Source organism: Humulus lupulus, chromosome 6 (genome assembly GCF_963169125.1).
Source record: "Humulus lupulus chromosome 6, drHumLupu1.1, whole genome shotgun sequence".
In the NCBI taxonomy this organism is placed as follows: domain Eukaryota; kingdom Viridiplantae; phylum Streptophyta; class Magnoliopsida; order Rosales; family Cannabaceae; genus Humulus; species Humulus lupulus.
Window position 1 is genome coordinate 115,428,406 of NC_084798.1, and position 23,641 is coordinate 115,452,046.

Genomic DNA, 23,641 nt, shown 5'->3' on the forward strand with positions numbered 1-23,641 from the left:
TTCTTTACTTTTGTCATTGCGTTCTTCTCTATACATTCGTCCACATCAATCACGCTTTGACTCCGTGTCAGTTGGCCAAATCTTGGGTCAACAGGCACGCGTTGGACACACAAGCACGTTTGCGTGGTGTGTGTGCGTGGATGCGTATGCGCGTGGTGCTGAAAAAAATTATTATTTTTTAAATATAAATTTTGAAAATTTATATTTTTTATTTTGGAAACTGTTAATTTTTTAAAAAAATTCAAATTTCAAATTATTGTAAAAATGTGGGAAACTCAAATAAAACTTTCATTAAATGTTAGGTTTTATTTGGGCCCAATTGAACATGTAAAGTTTATAGTTCTCTCTTGTGGGTGGTTCCACCTTTGAAGGCCCATTTTCTTTGCATTACTAAATTGGGCCAATCAATTGAATAACAATTAATAAAATGAAGGTTCAAATTCTTGTCTTTTTGGGCTATGTATGGAAGTTGGAGAGCCTTAGTAGTGAGTGCGACATACTGAACCCAGCTCTCCTCCATGCAAGCTCGAATTGTTAAGGCCCATTTACCTAAGTTGGACTTAATTATATTAGGTTAATCTTTTTAGTTGGACCTAATAATTGATTAGAAACAACTTAAATATAATTTTTGGATTAATACTCAATTGGTAATTTTAGAATTATTGAGAAAATTATAAACTATAGTTTATTAATTATTTTAATAATTTGGCAAACCTGAGTTGGTTTATTGATTATTTTAATAATTTGGCTAACCTAAGTTGGTTTATTAATTATTTTAATAATTTGGCAAACCTAGGTTGGTTTATTAATTATATTTAATAATTTGGCAAACCTAAGTTGATAATTTTGAAAAGAATAAAATACTAAAATATTTAATAATGAATTTTTAAATCTGAATTCGATCTCCACCGTTGATTTAGCAAAGTTAGAGTTCAGTGGGGCCTCATGGCGCTTTGATTTCGTCTCCCTACGGAGGGTGTTCATTGGACTTCTTAACATGGTTAAATTTATTAGGATAGATGGTTATAGATGGACCTTCTACAGACTTATCCCTACGGTGACTATAGGAATTATGTCTATAATAGTCAAAACCATGGGTCAAACTCATAAAGTAAGAAATATTTGTGACTTTCGCCTACCGGGACACATGAGTTTTCGTTACTTTGATCAGATAGATAGGTAGTTAATAAAAGTCTAGGATGTTTTATTAATTGAGATGTTTCTCTATTTAACTAAGTGAATATTTGTGACTCTCACCTACCGGGACACATGGGCTCACGGTTAGTTAAAGTACAAAAGAAATAAAAGATAAGTATTTTAGTATTTTGCTTATCTCAAAAACATTTTGTATGTTATGCTATTTCTAGAAATTTAATGAATAAATGTTTGTCAAGCAATGCGTTGATAAACTTAGTTGATAATCGTAGCTCTAGGCTTACTCCCCCAAGTACATGAGCTTCAAGTTATTTTGAATAAGTTGTCTACTCTTAAGATAACATTGACGGAACCCTTCACTGTGTGAGGGATTATAGATAAGTTGCCTCCATCATGGATAAGCTATAGCTTATCCATGATGGAGGCAACTTATCTATAATCCCTCACACAGTGAAGAAAGAATATCCTGCACAAGAATGAAGAGATCTCTTTGGAAGAGATCTTGACACACCTAAGGATTGAAGAGGAGTCTCATTCTAGAGACAAGTGTATGGAAAAGTCCAATGTTGGGACATCCAAGGCTAATGCCATAGATAAACCCTCCTCATTCCAAAGAGAAGATTCATAAGAAGCTCCAATCAAAGAAAGAAACTTACCTAGTGATACGAACCACGCCAACAAGTGTGACGAAACCCGACACCAAATATGGAACAGCCACCAAGAACACACGAGATTGGAATGGAACCGCGACCCAATGCTTAGCCAAGCACGAACCTTGGTATGAGGAAGACGCCACAAACGGGGATGGAATCCGTTTGATAAGTCAGGATGAACGCCACAAGGAATCTCCTTGATAAGTTCAAAAGTTTCTTCAAGAACTCAAGAAGAAATAAACTCACAATTTCATTCAACATAATCTGATTTTTCCAAATGTTTTGGCAGTCCTTATAAGGACGAAAATTACATGAAAACAAGACCCTTGGTCTTCCTAATGAAACCGAAAAATTAAGGACAGCCCCTTTGTCTACCTAATGAAAACCGAAATTAAAGACAAGCCTTTTGTCTTCCTCATGAAAACCAAAAATTAAAGACAAAAGGACTATTGGACTCACACAAGTCAAATGTTTGACTTATCACAAAATAAACAAAGACTAAAAAACGTGACTAAAAATAAAAAGACTCATTAAGCTTCTACAATCAGTAAACTTTGATGAGTAAGACAAGTCTTTGTTCTCCTTCAATGTTGACCACGGTCTCCTCTTGTTTTAGGACTTTGTGGACTAGGCTGTTAAGTTCTTCCTTGAACCTCTTGGCTCGTGCCCTCGTCACTGGACCAACTGGAACTTGACTTGATACTTGGGTCTTGGTGTCCTCATCATTCCCCCCCTCTTTAGAAGGATTTGACCTCAAATCGTCACCTGCATCAAAAGGACTCAAATCAGAAACATTAAAAGTAGCACTAACATTATACTCACCTGGTAAATCGAGTCTGTAGGCATTGTCATTGATCCTTTCAAGTACTTGAAATGGACCATCTCCTCGAGGTAGCAATTTTGAACGCCTTTGTGTTGGGAATCGCTCTTTCCTCATGTGTAACCATACCCAATCACCGGGCTCAAAAACCTGCTTATGACGACCCTTGTTAGCTTGCTTAATGTATTGTTCAGTCCTTCTCTCTATGTTGAGTCGCGCCCTCTCATGGATTTTCTTCACAAATTCTGCCTTCTTCTCGCCATCTAAATTCAAATGCTCAGAAACAGGTAAAGGTGATAAATCCAAAGGAGTTAGAGGATTAAAACCATAAACAATTTCAAATGGTGAAAATTTAGTAGCAGAATGCATTGAACGATTATAAGCAAACTCAACATGTGGCAAACAATCTTCCCAAGTCTTAATATTTTTACTTATGATAGCCCTCAACAAGGTGGATAGGGTCCTATTAACTACTTCTGTTTGACCATCCGTTTGAGGGTGACAAGTAGTAGAAAATAATAGTTTTGTCCCAAGTTTTCCCCACAATGTTTTCCAAAAATAGCTTAAGAACTTGGCATCCCTATCTGATACAATTGTTCTAGGCATACCATGTAATCTCACAATCTCCCTAAAGAACAAATCTGCAACGTTAGAGGCATCATCAGTTTTATGACAAGGAATAAAATGAGCCATCTTAGAAAATCTGTCTACAACCACAAAGATTGAATCCCTCCCACGCTTACTTCTAGGTAAACCCAACACAAAATCTATTGAAATGTCAACCCATGGTGAACTAGGGATAGGTAGGGGTGTGTAAAGGCCATTTGGCTGAACTCTTGATTTAGCTTGCCTACAAGTGACACACCTACCACAAATTCGCTCAACATCTCGTTTCATGTGGGGCCAAAAGAAGTGCTCTTGCAACATAGCTAGGGTCTTAGCAACTCCAAAATGTCCCATCAACCCTCCCCTGTGGGACTCTCTAACTAGCAAATCTCTCAAAGAACAATTAGGTACACACAACCTATGCTCCCTAAACAAGAAACCCTCATGCCTATAAAATTTTCCGTCAGCAGACTTTTCACAAACTGCATAAGTTTCCCCAAAATCATGGTCAGCAGAATACAACTCCTTTATGTGTTCAAACCCAAGAAATTTAGCATCAAGAGTAGAGATTAGGGCATACCTGCGAGAAAGGGCATCAGCAACCACATTCTCCTTAGCTTGTTTATAGCGAATGACATAAGGAAATGTCTCAATGAACTCAACCCATCTTGCATGTCTCTTGTTGAGCTTGTGTTGGCCTTTCAAATGTTTCAAGGATTCATGATCTGTGCGAATCACAAACTCCTTTGGCCACAAATAGTGCTGCCATGTTTCTAAAGCACGCACTAGTGCATACAATTCTTTGTCATAGGTGGGGTAATTGAGGGCAGCCCCACTTAGCTTTTCGCTAAAGTATGCAAGCGGTCTCCCATCCTGCATAAGAACAGCGCCAATACCTATTCCAGAAGCATCACATTCAACTTCAAAAGTGTTAGAAAAGTTAGGCAAAGCAAGTAAAGGAGCATGAGTAAGCTTGAATTTCAGTAGCTGAAATGCCTCCTCTTGAGCTTCACCCCATTTAAATATCACATTCTTTTTGATAACTTCTGTAAGTGGTGCGGCGATGGTGCTAAAATTTTTCACAAACCTCCTGTAGAAGCTAGCAAGTCCATGAAAACTTCTAACATTACCTATAGTTGTAGGGGTCGGCCACTCTTGGATGGCTTTGATCTTTTCTTCATCCACCTGAATACCTGTAGCACTAACAACAAAGCCTAGGAAAACAAGCTTATCGGTTCAGAAAGTACACTTACTGAGGTTAGCATATAAACTCTGTTTCCTAAGAACATCCAAAACAGAATGCAAATGCAAAACATGGTCATGCAAATTCTTACTATAAATAAGAATGTCATCAAAATACACAACCACAAATTTTCCAATGAAAGCACGCAATACATGATTCATTAAGCGCATGAAAGTGCTAGGTGCATTAGTTAGTCCAAAAGGCATGACTAACCACTCATACAATCCATGTTTAGTTTTAAAAGCAGTTTTCCACTCATCCCCTTCTTTCATACGTATCTGATGATACCCACTTTTAAGATCAATTTTGGAAAACACACAAGAACCATGCAATTCATCTAACATGTCATCTAAACGAGGAATGGGATGTCGATATTTTACCGTTATATTGTTGATGGCTCGACAGTCAACACACATCCTCCATGTTCCATCCTTCTTGGGAACTAGAATCACTGGAACAGCACAAGGGCTCATGCTTTCTCTCACATGCCCTTTCTCCATCAATTCTTCAATTTGCCTTTGCAATTCCTTTGTTTCATCAGGATTACTTCTGTAGGCTGGTCGGTTTGGGATGGAAGCACCTGGAACAAAATCAATTTGATGTTCTATTCCTCGAACAGGTGGCAACCCATGTGGTACTTTCTCAGGAAACACATCCTCAAATTCCTGCAAAATAGACACAACAACACTTGGCAGCGAAGAATCAAGTTGGTTAGTATTTAAAAGAGCCTCCTTATACATGAGTAAAATCATGGGCTGTTTTGTACACAAAGCTCTCTTAACCTCACTTTTTTTTGCATAAAAATTATTTTGTTTTCTCTCACTTGATTCCACACTTTTCTCTCTTTGTCTCTCTTTTTCCTCACTCTCATTCATCTTTTCACTCTCTTTTTGCTCACTCATTTTCTTTTTGTCACTCAATTTTTGCAACCTCACTTGATCTTCATACACTTGCTTTGGTGTCAAAGGCGCTAGAGTGATTGTTTGTTGACGGAATGTGAATGAATACTTGTTGGTGAATCCATCATGCTGCACCCGCCGATCAAATTGCCAAGGCCTTCCTAGAAGGAGGTGTCCAGCTTGCATGGGAACCACATCACACAACACCTCATCTTCATACTTGCCAATGCGAAATGAGACCAGTACTTGTTTTGTAACCCTCACTTCACCACTATCATTCAACCATTGCAACTTGTATGGACAAGGATGCCTAAGCGTTGTAAGCCCCAGCTTGGAAACCATGGAAGCACTAGCAACATTAGTACAACTACCTCCATCAATAATGACACTACATACCTTGTCTCTCACATGACAACGAGTGTGAAAGATGTTCTCTCGCTGCACCTCTTCTTCCTCTTCTTTTGCTTGCAAATTCAGGACTCGCCTTGTGACTAGTGTGCAAGCATCTCACCAGATTCTGGCCCATACTCATTGTCAGAAGCATCTTCCAATGGTGGCATGTCAGCAAGATCATCTTCATCTTCAGAATCTATCTCTCCACTTTCTCGAATCACCATAACTCTCTTGTTTGGACACTGGCTAGCTATGTGTCCTCGCCCCTGACATTTGAAACACCTTATCTCACTAGAATGAGACTTAGTAGGAGTTTTTTTACCTTGAGGTGGTGTGGCTGTGGTGGCTGGTTTTGGTGTAGATGATGAAGTGGGTTGGTCTTCTTTCTTTGGATAGTTCGACCTCCAAGGTGTTGTACTTGGATTGTGTGGGCTCGGTCTTGGCCTCGAACTTGAACTACCCTTCTTGAGCTGCCTCTCAACTATGATTGCCATATGAACCAAATCCTCCAATTCCACATAATGGTGTAGTTCGATTGGGTCAGCAATCTCTCGGTTCAACCCATTCAAAAACCTTGCCATGGTTGCCTCCCGATCCTCTTCAACATTGGCTCTAATCATAGCCATCTCCATCTCCTTGTAATACTCATAAACACTTCTGTAGCCCTGACGAAGACCCTGCAACTTAAGGTAGAGATCTCGATAATAATGAGGTGGTACAAACCGTCGCCTCATCACCCTCTTCATGGCCTCCCATGTGTCAATAGGGCGATCTCCACTCCGCCTCCTGTTGATGCACAACTGATCCCACCAAACAATAGCATAATCAGTAAACTCAATGGCAGCAAGTTTTACCTTCTTCATGTCGGAGCAGTTGTGACAATCAAAAACTAGCTCCATTTTCTTCTCCCACTCAAGGTATGCTTCAGGATCACTCTTCCCTTGAAATGCTGGGATTCTCATTTTGATATTCCCCAAATAATTATCTACCTGGTGCCTATCTTCTCTATGCCCACCATACCTCCTATGGTTACCCGCCGACATCCTATCAAACTCATCATCAGAAACTACCCCTTCCAAATCCCCTTCATTCTCATCCTCCCTTTGGTGCACCCTATTCCTCCTTGGTCTCCGTTGTGCCCCCTCTTCTACCCTATCCAACCGCTCATGTATTTGCTCACACTCCTCCCTCAACATCCTCCTCATCTCCCCCATTAAAGCTTCAATTTGTAGATTTGGAACTGTAGGTGGTGGAGCGTCATTGCCTGCATTTCTTTCTGTATTTTGTGACATGATGGAGAATCTGCAAAACAATAAGGTTAGACAATTATAGAAAGGACCTCACTGCACTCCCTCACGTGTTTCACTCAAAGAAAATGGTCACTCAAGTACACTCGTGTTTGCACTCAATGATGGCTTTTACCCTCAAATAAGCTCACACCTCTGTCTTTTTCCACTCTATTTCCTTCTTTAAGCTCTTTGAAAACTAATGAAACAGTGATATGGAGTATTCAAGCAGCAAATCCAACCAAACAAACCAAACGAACACCGACGAAAACTGGTGAAAATGACGAAAAATGATGATTTTTGGAACACTTGTGTGGGATTTTGGTCAAAAGGCCTCTAGACCATAAGGAACAAGATTAGAACAAAAATTTTTAAGACAGGTTTCCAGACTCTTTTTTTTTGTTTTTTTGTTTTTTTTTTAAGGTTCGGATCCTCTTGATTTTTCCTTTCCTTTCTTCCTTTTTTTTTTTTTATCTCTCAAATTTGATAACCCAGATACTCAATTTTTGAAAAGAAAAAAAAAATTTGAACACCAAAGAACCAATCCGAAAACCAAGCAAACTGTGGTACTATAACAGATTCAAGAACACTCCCAATAACAGAAAACCAATATTCCCAAAATCCAATCTGTGATTCAAACAATAAGATCAAAACCAAAATAATTGGTGGCACTATAACAGTCTCGGATTCCACAACAAATAAAGGAACCAATGGAAACCAGGGACACAATTGAAACAAGGGAATTATCAATACCAATTTCGGATTTCACAACAAGAACAAGAAACCCAAGGCAAAATTCGGATTTCAAAACAAAACAGCACTAGAAACTCAATGAAAATTCAGATTCTACAATTAGAACAAGAGAAAAAACTCAAAGCCCTAATTCACGATTTCAACAAGCTCTAGAATAGTTTCTGATTTCACCACAAACAATTGGAACAAGGATATTAAGAACACGATTTGAACAAAGAAACAATCTGGAATAAAGAGATTAACTATAATGGTTTCAGATTTTTAGAAGGAAAACAAGAACAAAGACTAAGAAAATCAAGAACACGAATAGATAGATTTTTTTTTTTTTGATTTCAGAAATCCTGAAATTGAAATACGAATAGAACACAAATGAAAAAAAAGGATAGGCCAAACCAGATGATCCTAAGCTCTGATACCAACTGATACGAACCACGCCAACAAGTGTGACGAAACCCGACACCAAATATGGAACAGCCACCAAGAACACACGAGATTGGAATGGAACCGCGACCCAATGCTTAGCCAAGCACGAACCTTGGTATGAGGAAGACGCCACAAACGGGGATGGAATCCGTTTGATAAGTCAGGATGAACGCCACAAGGAATCTCCTTGATAAGTTCAAAAGTTTCTTCAAGAACTCAAGAAGAAATAAACTCACAATTTCATTCAACATAATCTGATTTTTCCAAATGTTTTGGCAGTCCTTATAAGGACGAAAATTACATGAAAACAAGACCCTTGGTCTTCCTAATGAAACCGAAAAATTAAGGACAGCCCCTTTGTCTACCTAATGAAAACCGAAATTAAAGACAAGCCTTTTGTCTTCCTCATGAAAACCGAAAATTAAAGACAAAAGGACTATTGGACTCACATAAGTCAAATGTTTGACTTATCACAAAATAAACAAAGACTAAAAAACGTGACTAAAAATAAAAAGACTCATTAAGCTTCTAAACTCAGTCAACTTTGATGAGTAAGACAAGTCTTTGTTCTCCTTCAATGTTGACCACGGTCACCTCTTGTTTTAGGACTTTGTGGACTAGGCTGTTAAGTTCTTCCTTGAACCTCTTGGCTCGTGCCCTCGTCACTGGACCAACTGGAACTTGACTTGATACTTGGGTCTTGGTGTCCTCATCACCTAGCCCCTAAGAAGAATGAAAGGCGATTTAAGGGTGTGAGAGGCCCTTGCTTTGTTTGTGGCAAGAGTGGCCACATGGCTAGGAGTGCAAGTACCGAAAGCCTCACGACCATGGATCCAAGGTCAACACAACCGAAGATGAGTTGGTTGCTACCTTGAGTGAGGTGAATGCCATCCAAGGGAAAGTGCAAGGATGGTGGTATGACACTTATGCCACCATACATGTAACTTATGATAGAGATATCTTAAAAACATTTTAAGAATCAAGAGATGGTCATGAGACCCAAATGGGCAATGAGAATAGGTCCAAGGTGTTTGGCAAGGGGGAATGTTAATTTTTACTTTACATTCAGAAAGAAGGTTTTATTGACCAAGGTGTTGTATGTTTCGGTTATGAGTAGGAATCTTGTGAGTGGGCATATGTTGAGCAAACTGGGCATCAAAGTGGTGTTTGAGTCCAGCAAGCTAATTCTATCCAAGGGAAACTACTTTGTGGGGAAAGGGTATGCTTGTGATGGAATGATAAAATTGTGTACCAAAGACAATTGTGTTTGATAATAATGCATGCTTATCTTCCTCTTATATGCTTGGCTTTGATTCTACTTGTTTGTGGCATAATAGACTTGCTCATATAGGATATAGTACAATTAAAAGAGTTATCAAATGTGGTTTAATTGTATTCAATGATGTTGAGCATGATAAGTGTGAATTTTGTGTAAAATCTATGATGGTAAAGAAACATTTTCCATGTGTTTAAAGGAAAACTAACTTGTTAGATTTGATACATAGTGATTTATGTTAATGGAATGGAATAATTACTAGAGGTGGGCAAAATTATTTTTATTACCTTTATTGATGATTGTTCTAGATTCACATATGTGTACTTGATTAAGAATACGGATGAGCGCTTTCGCATGTTTGAAATCTATAATGTCGAAGTTGAAAATCAATTGGAAAAAAAATTAAAGTGTTAGAAGTGATAGGGGCAGTGAATACTTTTCCATTGAATTCAATGTGTTTTGTGAGATGCATGGTATAATACTGTATATATTATTGCTCAATGAAAAAGTGGAAAAACCAAAATACAACTCTATGCAAAAAATACAATAGACAATATGATAGATTAAATAAATATTACAACTCAATTGCTCAAAATACAAGTAAATAGAAATAAGAGAAGGAAGAGAATTATAAGAACTACAACCCTAAAACAAAATATACCAATGAATATGTAAATAGAAATAGAAGTAGAGGATTACAAACTCAATACACTAATAATACAAGAAGAACAACAGAATGAAAAGAAAACCAATAAAAGGGACAACCTCTCACACAACCAAAGTGTAGAGTAGTGGGGATCACCAACTTGAATAAGGTTCAAAACCTTTGTCCAAAAGCTTATTTCCCCCAATTCTCTAAGCACTAAGGGATCTCTCTAGGAAATAGCTCTCTGGAATTATCAAGCCTCTATGGTGTATTTTCCAGCAAAGTGCTTTGTGGATGGAAAATGGTGTGTCTTACAAGTGAGCTATTGGCTTCTATTTATAGAGTTTAGAGACACCTTTTGAATTTTAAATTCCACCAACTCCTATGGATGTTACCAATGATTAATTGGATTATTATGGAATTAAAAATGAGATTTGGGAGTTATTTGGGTTTTTGGAACCATTCAACATATTTGATAAAAATTGAAAAATTGGCCTGAAATGCACCTGTGGCGGCGGCCAGGGACATCAGTGGTCGCGGCCACTGCTATCTGTCCCCTAGGCCGCCGCCACCATCATTCAATGGCCGCCGCCACAACCCAGTTTTAGCACACCAATTTGTGATGTTTTTCCAAACGGTTCTAAACCCTCCCAATTGATTTTGTAACCCCCAAAACACATTATTGGGGTTAAAATAATATCTCTAACAGCCATTTCACATATGGCTTTATGAAATTCAATCTCAAATGTGTAACATATAATATACACATTATTTGGTACTATTTGGGAGTTACAAATTTGTAACTGATTTTGTAACTCCAAAATATGTCACATTTTGCCAATCACATGTGTCCAATTTTTGTGACTCTCAATAATATGTTACAAGGTGTGACAAATCACATTTGTGTGACAAATCACATTTTGTCACATTATTTTACAAATAATATGAAATAATATTATATGAAATAATATAACAAATACAGGATTGTACAGCGCCTTATACACCCCAACAAAATGGTATAGCGGAAAGAAAGAATATAACATATGTTGAAATAATAAATGATATGTTAGTACAAGCAAATTTGAGTTTTGCGTTATGGGTAGAAACCTTGTTTACCGCTTGTTATATTCTAAACCAGGTTCCTCTAAAGAATAATGAAATTTCACCATATGAGATATGGAAAGAAAAGAGGCCCAACCTAGGGTATCTCAAAGTATGGGGGTGCCTTGCATATTGCAAGAGCACGGAGCCTAAAAGAACGAAGCGGGGTTCAAGAGCCAACAAATGTGTATTTTAAGGCAATGCCTCAAATAGCAAGACCTACATGTTATTTGACTTGGAGTCTAATGTGATAATTGAATCAGGAGAAGTTGAGTTATTTGAGAATTTTTTGTATAGTGACAATAAGTGTAACAACCCAAAAATTTTATCAAAATATTTTACAAAAAAACATAGTCTTTTCATTAGAAAGAGTTCCATACAAATCTCTATAAAAAAACTTTTGTAGGCATGCGCATACTTAGAACATTACAACCATCCAAAATAACATAATTAACTAGAGTGAGGCATAAGTTTATAAAATTTATCAAAACATTAAAATCCTCTGACTTCCTACGGTCAGGCCACATGTACAATCCAGCAAAGCAGACTCCAGCTCTCACTACTCCATCTTTTCCTTGACCTAGAACATGAAACAACTAAGTAAGCGATAACGCTTAGTAACTCAACCTTACAGGCATACAAGAAAAATAAATATAAATGAAAAGAAGAAATCCAATGAATGTAATCATTGGAACAAGTAGTACCAAGTAATCAAACCTGGTTGAGAGATTGGGATAAGCCGAACCCTAATAATAACAAGAAAAGGGGAGTCCAAGCGTCCTTAGCTACAAATTGCACGATCCTAACAAATACTAACAATAGCCCGTCCAACCATCAATAATAACCTTTTAGAATCAACTATCCATATAGAATTTATGTAAAACACCCTAGACTAATACTTTGTAAAGCATCTCCATGCTCATAAACTTATAGAAGAAAACCTCTTATTATATGAAAATTTCAGTGGGGCCTAGCTAAAACGTGCAAGTTGGGCCCAATAATTTAAAATAAAATAAAAATTCTCATGAAACATTTATTTAAAAATAAATATAGTTCAAGTCCCGCTGATAATTTTTGAAACCAAAATAAAACATAACATCATTCTTTAAAATTGGCGTTTAAGCTAATCGTTTACTCGCTCATAGGATACCCCTACGCCATACACACTCTGACGTCAAAAACTCCCCACATCACCATGCGTTCCAAAGCGAAACCCTATTTATTACCTAAAGGGAAAGTAAGGGGTGAGCTAAAAGCCCAGTAAGGAAATAGAAACAACAAACAAAGAAAAACACAACAAAACATAATCATATCGCAAGACTCATACAACATCATATCCATACATTGTCATACATCATACTTAATGTCATCATCATACATCATACATCATTATCATGCATCATATATGATTAAAATATTCAAACAAGAGGCTCCATCCTTGTGAACATGGCCCCATCTCTTGTCCATGCCACATCTTGAGGTAAACAAGAGGCTCTGATCCTTGAATAACCTCGGCGCGTTCGCCCTATGAGTTACATGATACCTTAGTAACTAGGGTTACGTCTTTATATCCTTAATAACCCCTTTGTTGTGTCGCGTTCAATACGCTAACAACCATTTGCTTGTTATACAACATACAAAATACATGCAATCCAGTCATATCAACACAAAGGAAATACATGATTCATCAAATTCATCATATCATCTCAAAATATAATTTCATACTTCATATCACATGGTACATCATCATACATAACTGTTGACCTCAAACAAACACATCTTAGCGTTCATAGCATAAATAAATAGAATTCTATCTAACTTCCTTACCTCAAGTCCGAGCAAAGCAAAAATTGAACAAACTTCACAACGAGCCTATAATCATAATCAAGTAGCATTCTTTAGCATCACATAAGATTTTTTTCTTGTGCCCATCTCATATACCCCATGTGTGCATGGGCCATGCACACATGGTGCAATTTACACATAATTTCCAAACATGCACATTTTTCACATAGAATAAAAAAAGAATAATGCCAATTCTACATATTATCCATGTGTTGACGCGGTTTTTTGCCAATAGTGTATTAAGAAATAATAAGGTTGATTAGTGCTTAGAAATAAACCGTAATGAAAAATGAAATGAATTCACAAGAACACAAATCTTTTACGTGGTTCAGTGGTTAAAATCCACCTAGTCCACGAGTCTATATTATTGTTGTATTCTCTCTATTTCGGCAGAGTTTCAGTATTACAGAATATTTGATACGAACCACGCCAACAAGTGTGACGAAACCCGACACCAAATATGGAACAGCCACCAAGAACACACGAGATTGGAATGGAACCGCGACCCAATGCTTAGCCAAGCACGAACCTTGGTATGAGGAAGACGCCACAAACGGGGATGGAATCCGTTTGATAAGTCAGGATGAACGCCACAAGGAATCTCCTTGATAAGTTCAAAAGTTTCTTCAAGAACTCAAGAAGAAATAAACTCACAATTTCATTCAACATAATCTGATTTTTTCCAAAATGTTTTCAAGGCCTTATATAGCCGAAAATTACATCAATACAAGCCCATTTGTCTTCCTAAAGACCGAAATATTAAAGACAAGCCTTTTGTCTTCCTAATGAAACCGAAAAATAAAGACAACCCTTTGTCTTCCTAATGAAAACTGAAATTTAAAGACAACCCTTTGTCTTCCTAATAAAAACTGAAAATTAAAGACAAAAGGACTATTGGACTCACACAAGTCAAATGTTTGACTTATCACAAAATAAACAAAGACTAAATAAAAAACGTGATTAAAAATAAAAAAGACTCATTACAGGAAGCTAAATATTGATCAAGCTCCTAAACTGGTGTCCTCATCATTCCTCCCCTCTTGACTTGGATCAACTGGAACTTGACTTGGATTTTTAGTCTTGGTGTCCTCATCATTCCCCCCCTCTTGAGAAAGATTTGACCTCAAATCGTCACCTGCATCAAAAGGACTCAAATCAGAAACATTAAAAGTAGCACTAACAGTATACTCACCTGGTAAATCGAGTCTGTAGGCATTGTCATTGATCCTTTCTAGCACTTGAAACGGCCCATCTCCTCGAGGTAGCAATTTGGAACGTCTTTGTGCTGGGAATCGCTCTTTCCTCATGTGTAACCATACCCAATCACCGGGATCAAAAACCTGCTTGTTAGCATCAAGTTGGTTAGTGTTTAAAAGAGCCTCCTTAACCTCACTTTTTTTTGCATAAAAATTATTTTGTTTTCTCTCTAATTTTCCCTCATTGATCGAACTTTTCTCTTTCTTTTCTCTCTCACTTGATTCGACCCTTTTCTCTCTTTGTCTCTTTTTTTTCTCACTCTCATTCATCTTTTCACTCTCCTTCTTTTGCTCACTCAATTTTTTTTTATCACTCAATTTTTGCAACCGCACTTGGTCTTCATATACTTGCTTTGGCGTCAATGGAGCTAGAGTGATTGTTCGTTGACAGAACGTGAATGAGTACTTGTTGGTGAAGCCATTATGCTGGACTCGCCGATCAAATAGCCAAGGCCTTCCTAGAAGGAGGTGTCCAGCTTGCATGGGAACCACATCGCACAATACCTCATCCTCATACTTGCCAATTCGAAATGATACCAGCACCTGTTTTGTAACCCTCACTTCACCACTATCATTCAACCACTGCAACTTGTATGGACAAGGATGTTTAAGCGTTGGGAGCCCCAGCTTCTCAACCATGGAAGAAATAGCAACGTTAGTACAACTACCTCCATCAATAATCACACTGCATACCTTGTCTTTCACATGACAACGAGTGTGAAAGATGTTCTCCCGCTGCACATCTTCTTCCTCTTCTTTTGCTTGCAAATTTAAGGCTCGTCGTGTGACTAGTGCAAGCATCTCACCAGATTCTGCCCGAAACTCCTCATCATCGATAGAAACATCTTCCAATGGTGGCATGTCAGCAAGATCTTCATCTTCAGAATCGAGCTCGCCACTTTCTCGAATCACCATAACTCTCTTGTTTGGACATTGGCTAGCTATGTGTCCTCGCCCCTGACATTTGAAACACTTTATCTCACTAGAACGGGACGAAGTAGGGGTTGTTTTACCTTGAGGGGTCGGCTGGTTTTGGTGTAAAGGATGAAGTAGGTTGGTCTTCTTCCTTCTTTGGATAGTTCGACTGCCAAGGTGTTGCACTTGAATGGTGTGGGCTCGGTCTTGGCTTTGAACTTGTACTACCCCTCTTGAGCTTCCTCTCAACTTTGATTGCCATATGCACCAAATCTTCCAATTCCACATAATGGTGTAGCTCAATTGGATTAGCAATCTCTCGGTTCAAACCATTCAAAAACCTTGCCATGGTTGCCTCCCGATCCTCTTCAACATTGGCTCTAATCATAGCCATCTCCATCTCCTTGTAATACTCATCAACACTCTTGGAACCTTGACGAAGGCCCTGCAACTTAAGGTATAGATCTCGATAATAATGAGGTGGTACAAACCGTCGCCTCATCACCCTCTTCATTGCCTCCCATGTGTCAATAGGACAATCTCCACTCCGTCTCCTGTTGATGCACAACTGATCCCACCAAACAATAGCATAATCAGTAAACTCAATGGCAGCTAGTTTTACCTTCTTCATGTCGGAGTAGTTGTGACAATCAAAAACTAACTCCATCTTCTTTTCCCACTCAAGGTATGCCTCAGGATCGCTCTTCCCCTGAAATGCTGGAATTCTCATCTTTATATTTCCTAAATAATCATCTACCTGGTTCCTAGCTTCTCTATCCCGACCATACCTCCTATGGTTACCCGCCGACATCCTATCAAACTCTTCATCAGAAACTAACCCTTCCAAATCCCCTTCATTCTCATCCTCCCTTTGGTACACCCTATTCCTCCGTGGCCTCCGTTGTGTTCCTTCTTCTACCCTATCCAACCTTTCATGTATTTGCTCACACTCCGCCCTCATCATCCTTCGCATCTCCCCAATTAGTGCTTGCATTTGCAGATTTGGAACTTCAAGTGGCGGAATATCATTGCTTGCATCTTTCTCTGGATTTTGTGCCATGATGGAAATCTGCAAAATAAGGTTAGAATAATATGGAGAAAAGACCTCACCACACTCCCTCACGTGTTTTCACTCAAAAATTGTCACTCAAGTCCACTCGTGTTTGCACTCAATGATGGCTTTTACCCTCAAATAGGCTCACACCTCTGCCTTTTTCCACTCGTATTCTTCTTTAAGTTCTTTCAAAACTAATCCAACGGTAATATGGAGTATTCAAGCAGCAAATTTAACCAAACAAACCAAACGAACACCGACGAAAACTGGTGAAAAATGACGAAAAAACGATGATTTTTTGGAACACTTGTGTGGGGTTTTGGCAAAAAGGCCTCTAGACCATAGGGAACAAGAATAGAACAAAAAATTTTAAGACGGGTTTCCAGACTTTTTTTTTTTTTTTTTAGTTCGGATCCTCTTGGTTTTCTTCTTCTTTCTTTTCTTTCTTCTTTTCTTTGATTTCTCAAATGCAGATGCAAGGAATGAATTTGAAAGCAAAATGAATCGGCTTTCACAAGAGAAACATTGGAGACTCAAAAAGAAAAGAGAAACAATGCAGATTCGGATTTCACAAAAAGAAAAGAGAAAACCCAACCCACTTTCGGATTTAACAATAAGAATAAGTGAAACTCAATCTCAACTCAGATTTCACCATAAGAACAAGATAAAACCCAATCTCAATTCAGATTTCACTACAAGAACAAGAGAAAACTCAATCCTAATTCAGATTTCACAATAAGAACAAGGGAACTCAATCCCAATTTGGATTGCACAATAAGAACAAGAGAAACCCAAAGAACTTTCGGATTTCACAACCAAACAAGAGGAACTCAATGAAAATTCGGTTTTTACAATAAGAATCCTAATTCACGAATTCAGAAACAAAAAGAAAACAAATTAGGGGAAATTGAAACAAAGAAAACAGATTATTTGGTTAATGACAATTGGAACAAGGAAACAAGGAAATTCATAAATCAACAAGTTCTAGCATAGTTTCGGATTTCACAACAAATAAGGGAAACAAAGAAAACAATTGAAACAAGGAAATAAGAACACGATTTGAACAAAGAAACAATCTAGAATAAAGAGATTAACTATAATGGTTTCGGATTTTTAGAAGGAAAACAAGAACAAAGACTAAGAAAATCAAGAACACGAATAGATAGATTTTTTTATTTTTTTTTATTTCAGAAATCCTAATATAAGAACACGAATTGAATAGAAAAAAAAAACACAAAGTAAAGGATAGGCCAAACCGGATGATCCTAATCTCTGATACCAACTGATACGAACCACGCCAACAAATGTGACGAAACCCGACACCAAATATGGAACAGCCACCAAGAACACACGAGATTGGAATGGAACCGCGACCCAATGCTTAGCCAAGCACGAACCTTGGTATGAGGAAGACGCCACAAACGGGGATGGAATCCGTTTGATAAGTCAGGATGAACGCCACAAGGAATCTCCTTGATAAGTTCAAAAGTTTCTTCAAGAACTCAAGAAGAAATAAACTCACAATTTCATTCAACATAATCTGATTTTTTCCAAAATGTTTTCAAGGCCTTATATAGCCGAAAATTACATCAATACAAGCCCATTTGTCTTCCTAAAAACCGAAATATTAAAGACAAGCCTTTTGTCTTCCTAATGAAACCGAAAAATAAAGACAACCCTTTGTCTTCCTAATGAAAACTGAAATTTAAAGACAACCCTTTGTCTTCCTAATAAAAACTGAAAATTAAAGACAAAAGGACTATTGGACTCACACAAGTCAAATGTTTGACTTATCACAAAATAAACAAAGACTAAATAAAAAACGTGATTAAAAATAAAAAAGACTCATTACAGGAAGCTAAATATTGATCAAGCTCCTAAACTGGTGTCCTCATCATTCCTCCCCTCTTGACTTGGATCAACTGGAACTTGACTTGGATTTTTAGTCTTGGTGTCCTCATCAATATTGGTCCCTTTTCATGTCAAATTTTCTCAGTATTTATAGAGAAATTCCATGGACAGGTTTGGGTAACCGCGTGAGTCAATCACGCATATACATATTTATTACATTTAATACATATATTTCCCATTTATAATGGGATATGATTTGATCATACAGTAAATGTTCTCCTAATATCTGGGACATTAAATATGACAGCCTGGTCATAAATAAACTCATAAAAGGACCCGAGTTTCTAGGGATCCATGGGTGTGCAATATGTTTGAATTACCACGAGTTGAATATCTCCTTCAAGCTCGTACTTTGACTGCCGTTTGAATATTATGAACTCGCGCTTCACAACCTTCGTGTCTGTAGCTCGGGTTAAACCCAGGACACCTAATACCACACATGTCCATATGAAAATGGAGTTGTCTATGTGCATAAAGAAGATATCATTCCCTTGGTTATTTCTCCGTATATTTATTTTTCAGCTGTACTCGAGCTGAGTGAATGAACTCAGGCTAAAATTAGGGTACAACATTTGCCCCCCAAGTCCCTGCTCGTGTATGACGTTGTCACTTTCTGACCTACATAGTAGGGGATTTTAGACTTCTGTTACACAAAACCATGCCTGGCCATTACTCGAGTGCTGGACACATAAACAAAGAAGAAGCTAGTAAGCCTGAACCTAGACAGCAGAGCCAACCTCAGGCCAGTCGGAACAACAGCAACCATAACGGCAACAATCAGTCTAGCAATAGCGGCAACAATCAGTCCAGCAACAACGGTAACGGCCAGAAGAGAAGGCATCCTGACAACAAGCAATCTGACAACAATAAGAGGGCACGTACGAATAATGGAGGATATAGGACGGGTTACGTGGAGTACCCGCCATGTGCCAAATGTCAGAAGAAGCATCCTGGAGAATGCCGCGCCAACACCAAGGAGTGTTTCAACTGTGGTCAAGAAGGGCATCGCAAAAGAGACTGTCCTCAGCAAAAGCCAGAAGGGAAGAAGGATGAAAAGATGGTTCCTGCTAGGGTTTTTGCTTTAACCCAAGGGGAGGCCGATGCTAGCAACAAGGTGGTCACAGGTCAGGTTTCTATCCTCAATAACTTATGTCATGTATTATTTGATTTGGGTGCCACTCATTCGTATATTTCATTAGGAATGATAGAAAAACTAAACAAACCTAGTGAAAGATTTAGAACTAGGTTTGTAACCGAGTTGCCTTCGAGCAAAGTAGTTCTATCATCACGAATAGTACGAGGCGTACCGATCAAGATTGAGGATATAGAACTAGAAGGAGACCTGATATAGCTAGTGATCAAGGACTTCGACGTAATATTAGGCATGGATTGGCTAGCACGGCATGGCGCAACGATCGACTGCAGACACAAGAAGGTAATGTTCGAGACTCCTGACGGCCAGAGACGATGCTTCATGGGACAAGCTTCAAGATTGCGCACCCCGTTAGTGTCATCTCTCAAAGCTCAGAAAATGATGGAGAAAGGATGCCAAGCGTTCTTAGCCAGCATCACGAATGTGGAGAAGGAGACGCCGCTTAAGGTTGGAGATGTTCGGGTTATACAAGAATTTCCAGAAGTTTTCCCCGATGACTTGCCAGGATTGCCGCCAACTCGAGAAATAGACTTCACGATAGAATTAGTACCAGGCACCGAGCCTATCTCTAAGGCACCATACCGGATGGCACCTACGGAACTCAAGGAGTTAAAGACACAGCTACAAGAACTCTTAGACTTGGGTTTTATTAGGCCAAGCCATTCACCATGGGGAGCTCCGGTACTATTCGTCAAGAAGAAGGACGGGAGTATGCGGATGTGCATAGACTACCGTGAGCTGAATAAAGTAACAATTAAGAACAAATACCCGCTACCTCGGATTGATGATTTGTTTGATCAACTCCGAGGCGCGACTGTATTTTCTAAGATCGATCTACGGTCCGGGTATCATCAGCTCAAGGTAAAGGGAGAAGATATCCCTAAGACAGCCTTTAGGACTCGTTATGGACATTACGAGTTCTTGGTTATGTCTTTTGGTCTTACTAACGCGCCAGCCGCGTTTATGGACTTAATGAATAGGGTCTTCAAAGACTACTTGGATAAATTCGTCGTTGTGTTCATCGATGACATTTTAATTTACTCCAAGGATGAAGGAGAGCACGAGGAACACTTGGGGTTGATTTTGACACGATTGAAGGAGCATCAACTCTACGCCAAGTTCAAGAAATGCGAATTCTGGCTTTCGCAAGTGGCGTTCCTCGGGCACATCATATCGAAAGACGGAGTTGCAGTAGATCCATCAAAGGTAGAGGCCGTGAAGGATTGGCCTAGACCAAAGAACGCGTCAGAGGTAAGAAGCTTCTTAGGGCTAGCAGGTTATTATAGGAAGTTTGTAGAGGGCTTTTCTAAGATAGCCACTCCACTCATCAACCTGACCCGGAAGCAACAAAAGTTTAACTGGAATGATAAGTGTGAGGAAAGCTTCCAGTTGCTTAAGGATAAGCTTTGCTCAACACCAGTACTTAGTGTCCCAACACCCAACGATAAGTTCGTTGTCTACTGCGATGCATCAAAGCTAGGATTGGGATGCGTGCTGATGCAAAACGACAAGGTGATAGCCTATGCCTCACGTCAGTTAAAGGAGTATGAGCAACGCTATCCAACTCACGATATGGAGTTGGCAGCGGTGGTCTTTGCGTTAAAAATCTGGCGCCATTATCTTTACGGAGAACGGTGCGAGATCTATACGGACCACAAAAGTTTAAAATACTTCTTTACTCAGAAGGAGCTCAATATGAGGCAGCACAGGTGGTTAGAGTTAGTCAAGGATTACGACTGTGAAATCCTATACCACCCAGGGAAGGCAAACGTATTTGCTGATGTGCTTAGTAGGAAAAGCTATGGGAATATAGCAGCCTTATCCGGAATAGAAAAGCCGCTACAGCAGGAGCTTATTAGTGCCAGAATCGAAGTGGTTGTAGGCAAGCTGGCTAACTTGTCTATCCAATCGAATTTGCTAGAGGACATACGGATTGGTCAGAGACATGATGAATCACTAGCAACACATATGGAAGCACTCAGAGAAGGCAAGAATACTGAATTCTCAATATCTAGCCAAGGCTTATTGAGATATAAGGATCGAGTATGCGTGCCAAATGATCAAAGTATTAAGAAGACGATCCTAGAAGAAGCGCACAGCACCCCATACTCAGTTCATCCAGGGTCTACCAAGATGTCTCATGACATCAAGGTAATCTATTGGTGGCCAGGGATGAAGAAGGACATAGCGGAGTATGTATCTAAGTGTCTGGTATGCCAGCAAGTGAAAACGGAGCATCAGCGCCCTGCAGGCTTATTACAACCTCTTAGCGTGCCAGAATGGAAGTGGGACGATATAGCCATGGACTTCGTGACGTCTGCCAAAGACGAATAAGCAGAATGATTTCGCTTGGATAGTAATAGATAGACTAACCAAGTCGGCTCATTTCCTTCCTGTTAAGGCTTCATACACAGTAGACCAATATGCAGACATCTACGTCCAAGAGATTGTGCGATTGCATGGAATCCCCAAGACGATAGTGTCAGATAGAGGATCGGTGTTTACGTCGAGATTTTGGAGAAGCTTACAGCAAGCCATGGGTACTAAGTTAAGTCTTAGTACAGCTTTCCATCCTCAGACAGATGGGCAATCCGAGCGTACGATTCAGATCTTAGAGGATATGCTACGCGCGTGTATACTTGATTTCGGAGGATCGTGGAACAAGTACTTACCGCTGATCGAGTTCTCGTACAACAACAGCTACTAGTCAACGATCGGGATGGCACCTTATGAGTTGCTATATGGAAGAAGGTGTCGATCACCGTTGCACTGGGACGAGGTAGGAGAAAGGCAGCTTCTAGGGCCTGAAGCTGTTAGACAAGCTCAAGAAGCAGTAGCGCTCATTAGACAGCGTATGCTTGCTGCTCAAAGCCGACAGAAAAACTATGCGGATACCAAGCGACGCGATGTAGAGTTCCAAGTTGGAGATCAAGTCTTCTTGAAGATATCTCCTATGAAAGGTGTCAAGCGGTTCGGGAAGAAAGGCAAGCTTAGTCCCCAATTCATAGGTCCTTTTGAGATATTGGACAAAGTGGGACCAGTTGCGTATAGACTAGCCCTACCGCTAGCACTAGCCGATAGTCACAAAGTCTTCCACATCTCGATGCTACGCAAATATGTGTCAGACCCATCTCACGTCCTCAAGTACGATACGATAGCGCTCCAGAAAGACTTGAGTTACGAGGAACGACCGATTAGCATCCTAGATAGAGGGATGAAGCAGTTACGGTCCAAGAGCTTTCCTATAGTCAAAGTCCTATGGAGCAATAGTTCTGAACGCGAGGCAACGTGGGAGTTGGAGGAGGACATGCAAGGCCGGTATCCGGAGTTATTTGGTAAGTAAATTTCGAGGACGAAATTCTTTTTAGTAGGGGAGAATTGTAGAGTCCAAGAACTTTACCTAGCTAATTGTTTAGTAGTATTATAGTATGTTTAGTATTATCTTTGTAAGTGTGGATTTTTGGTTCAGACCGGGAATTATTTGGACACTCATAGTAGTACTTATAGAATTTCTAAGTTTAACCTATAGTTTAAGAATATTAAGTATAACCTAAGGTTTGATTATATGACTGATATTAAGGATAATATTTGTTATATTATAAGGTTTAGATATCAACCAATAGGATTTTAAGCACATGTTATGAATGGGTAATTAAGGATTAAGTATTTTTGAGGATTAAATTAAATAAGGGTAAAATTTGAATGCTTTAAGGTCAGTCAGCAGCTTTGAATACGTTGAGGGCTTAGTCAAGGCTGTTTACCCCATTCAAACTTAGCTAAAAATGTGTAATTTCGTGTTTAAATATTCAGCGTGTGCCGATATATCGCAACTATAGGGGGCGATATATCGCAGCACGTAGATACGGAAAAAACGAGACGATGCACGGTCGCCTCGGGCATACTGGCCCAGGCGATATATCGCCTACAGGGGGCGATATATCGCCTCCTCCAGCATGTTTTCAAACATTTTTGAATTCTTTTCCTTTCAGCCATTCAAACTCCTTCATAAGTCCAGCATCTTTTGAATGAGTCTTCAGCCTCTGCTGAACGATTATTCAAATTATTTTCACCTAAAAAGCCATTATTTTAATTCAAGTAAAATCAAGATACTTTCATTCCCAAACTCTATAAATAGGACCTAGTACCCAGCCATTATTCACCTTTTGCTCTAAGTTCAGAAGCTGCTAGTGTTAAGTGAGTGTGAGAGTGTAAACACCTGGTTTGGGAAAATCATAAGCTTAAACATCATAAGC

At 39.0% G+C, this 23,641-nt stretch overlaps 1 pseudogene; it reads right to left on the reverse strand.

Annotated features, from left to right (window-relative positions):
* Positions 1 to 2,415: 2,415 nt before the first annotated feature.
* The window catches only part of LOC133785399 (uncharacterized), a 73,968-nt pseudogene continuing 52,742 nt past the window's right edge, over positions 2,416 to 23,641 (reverse strand).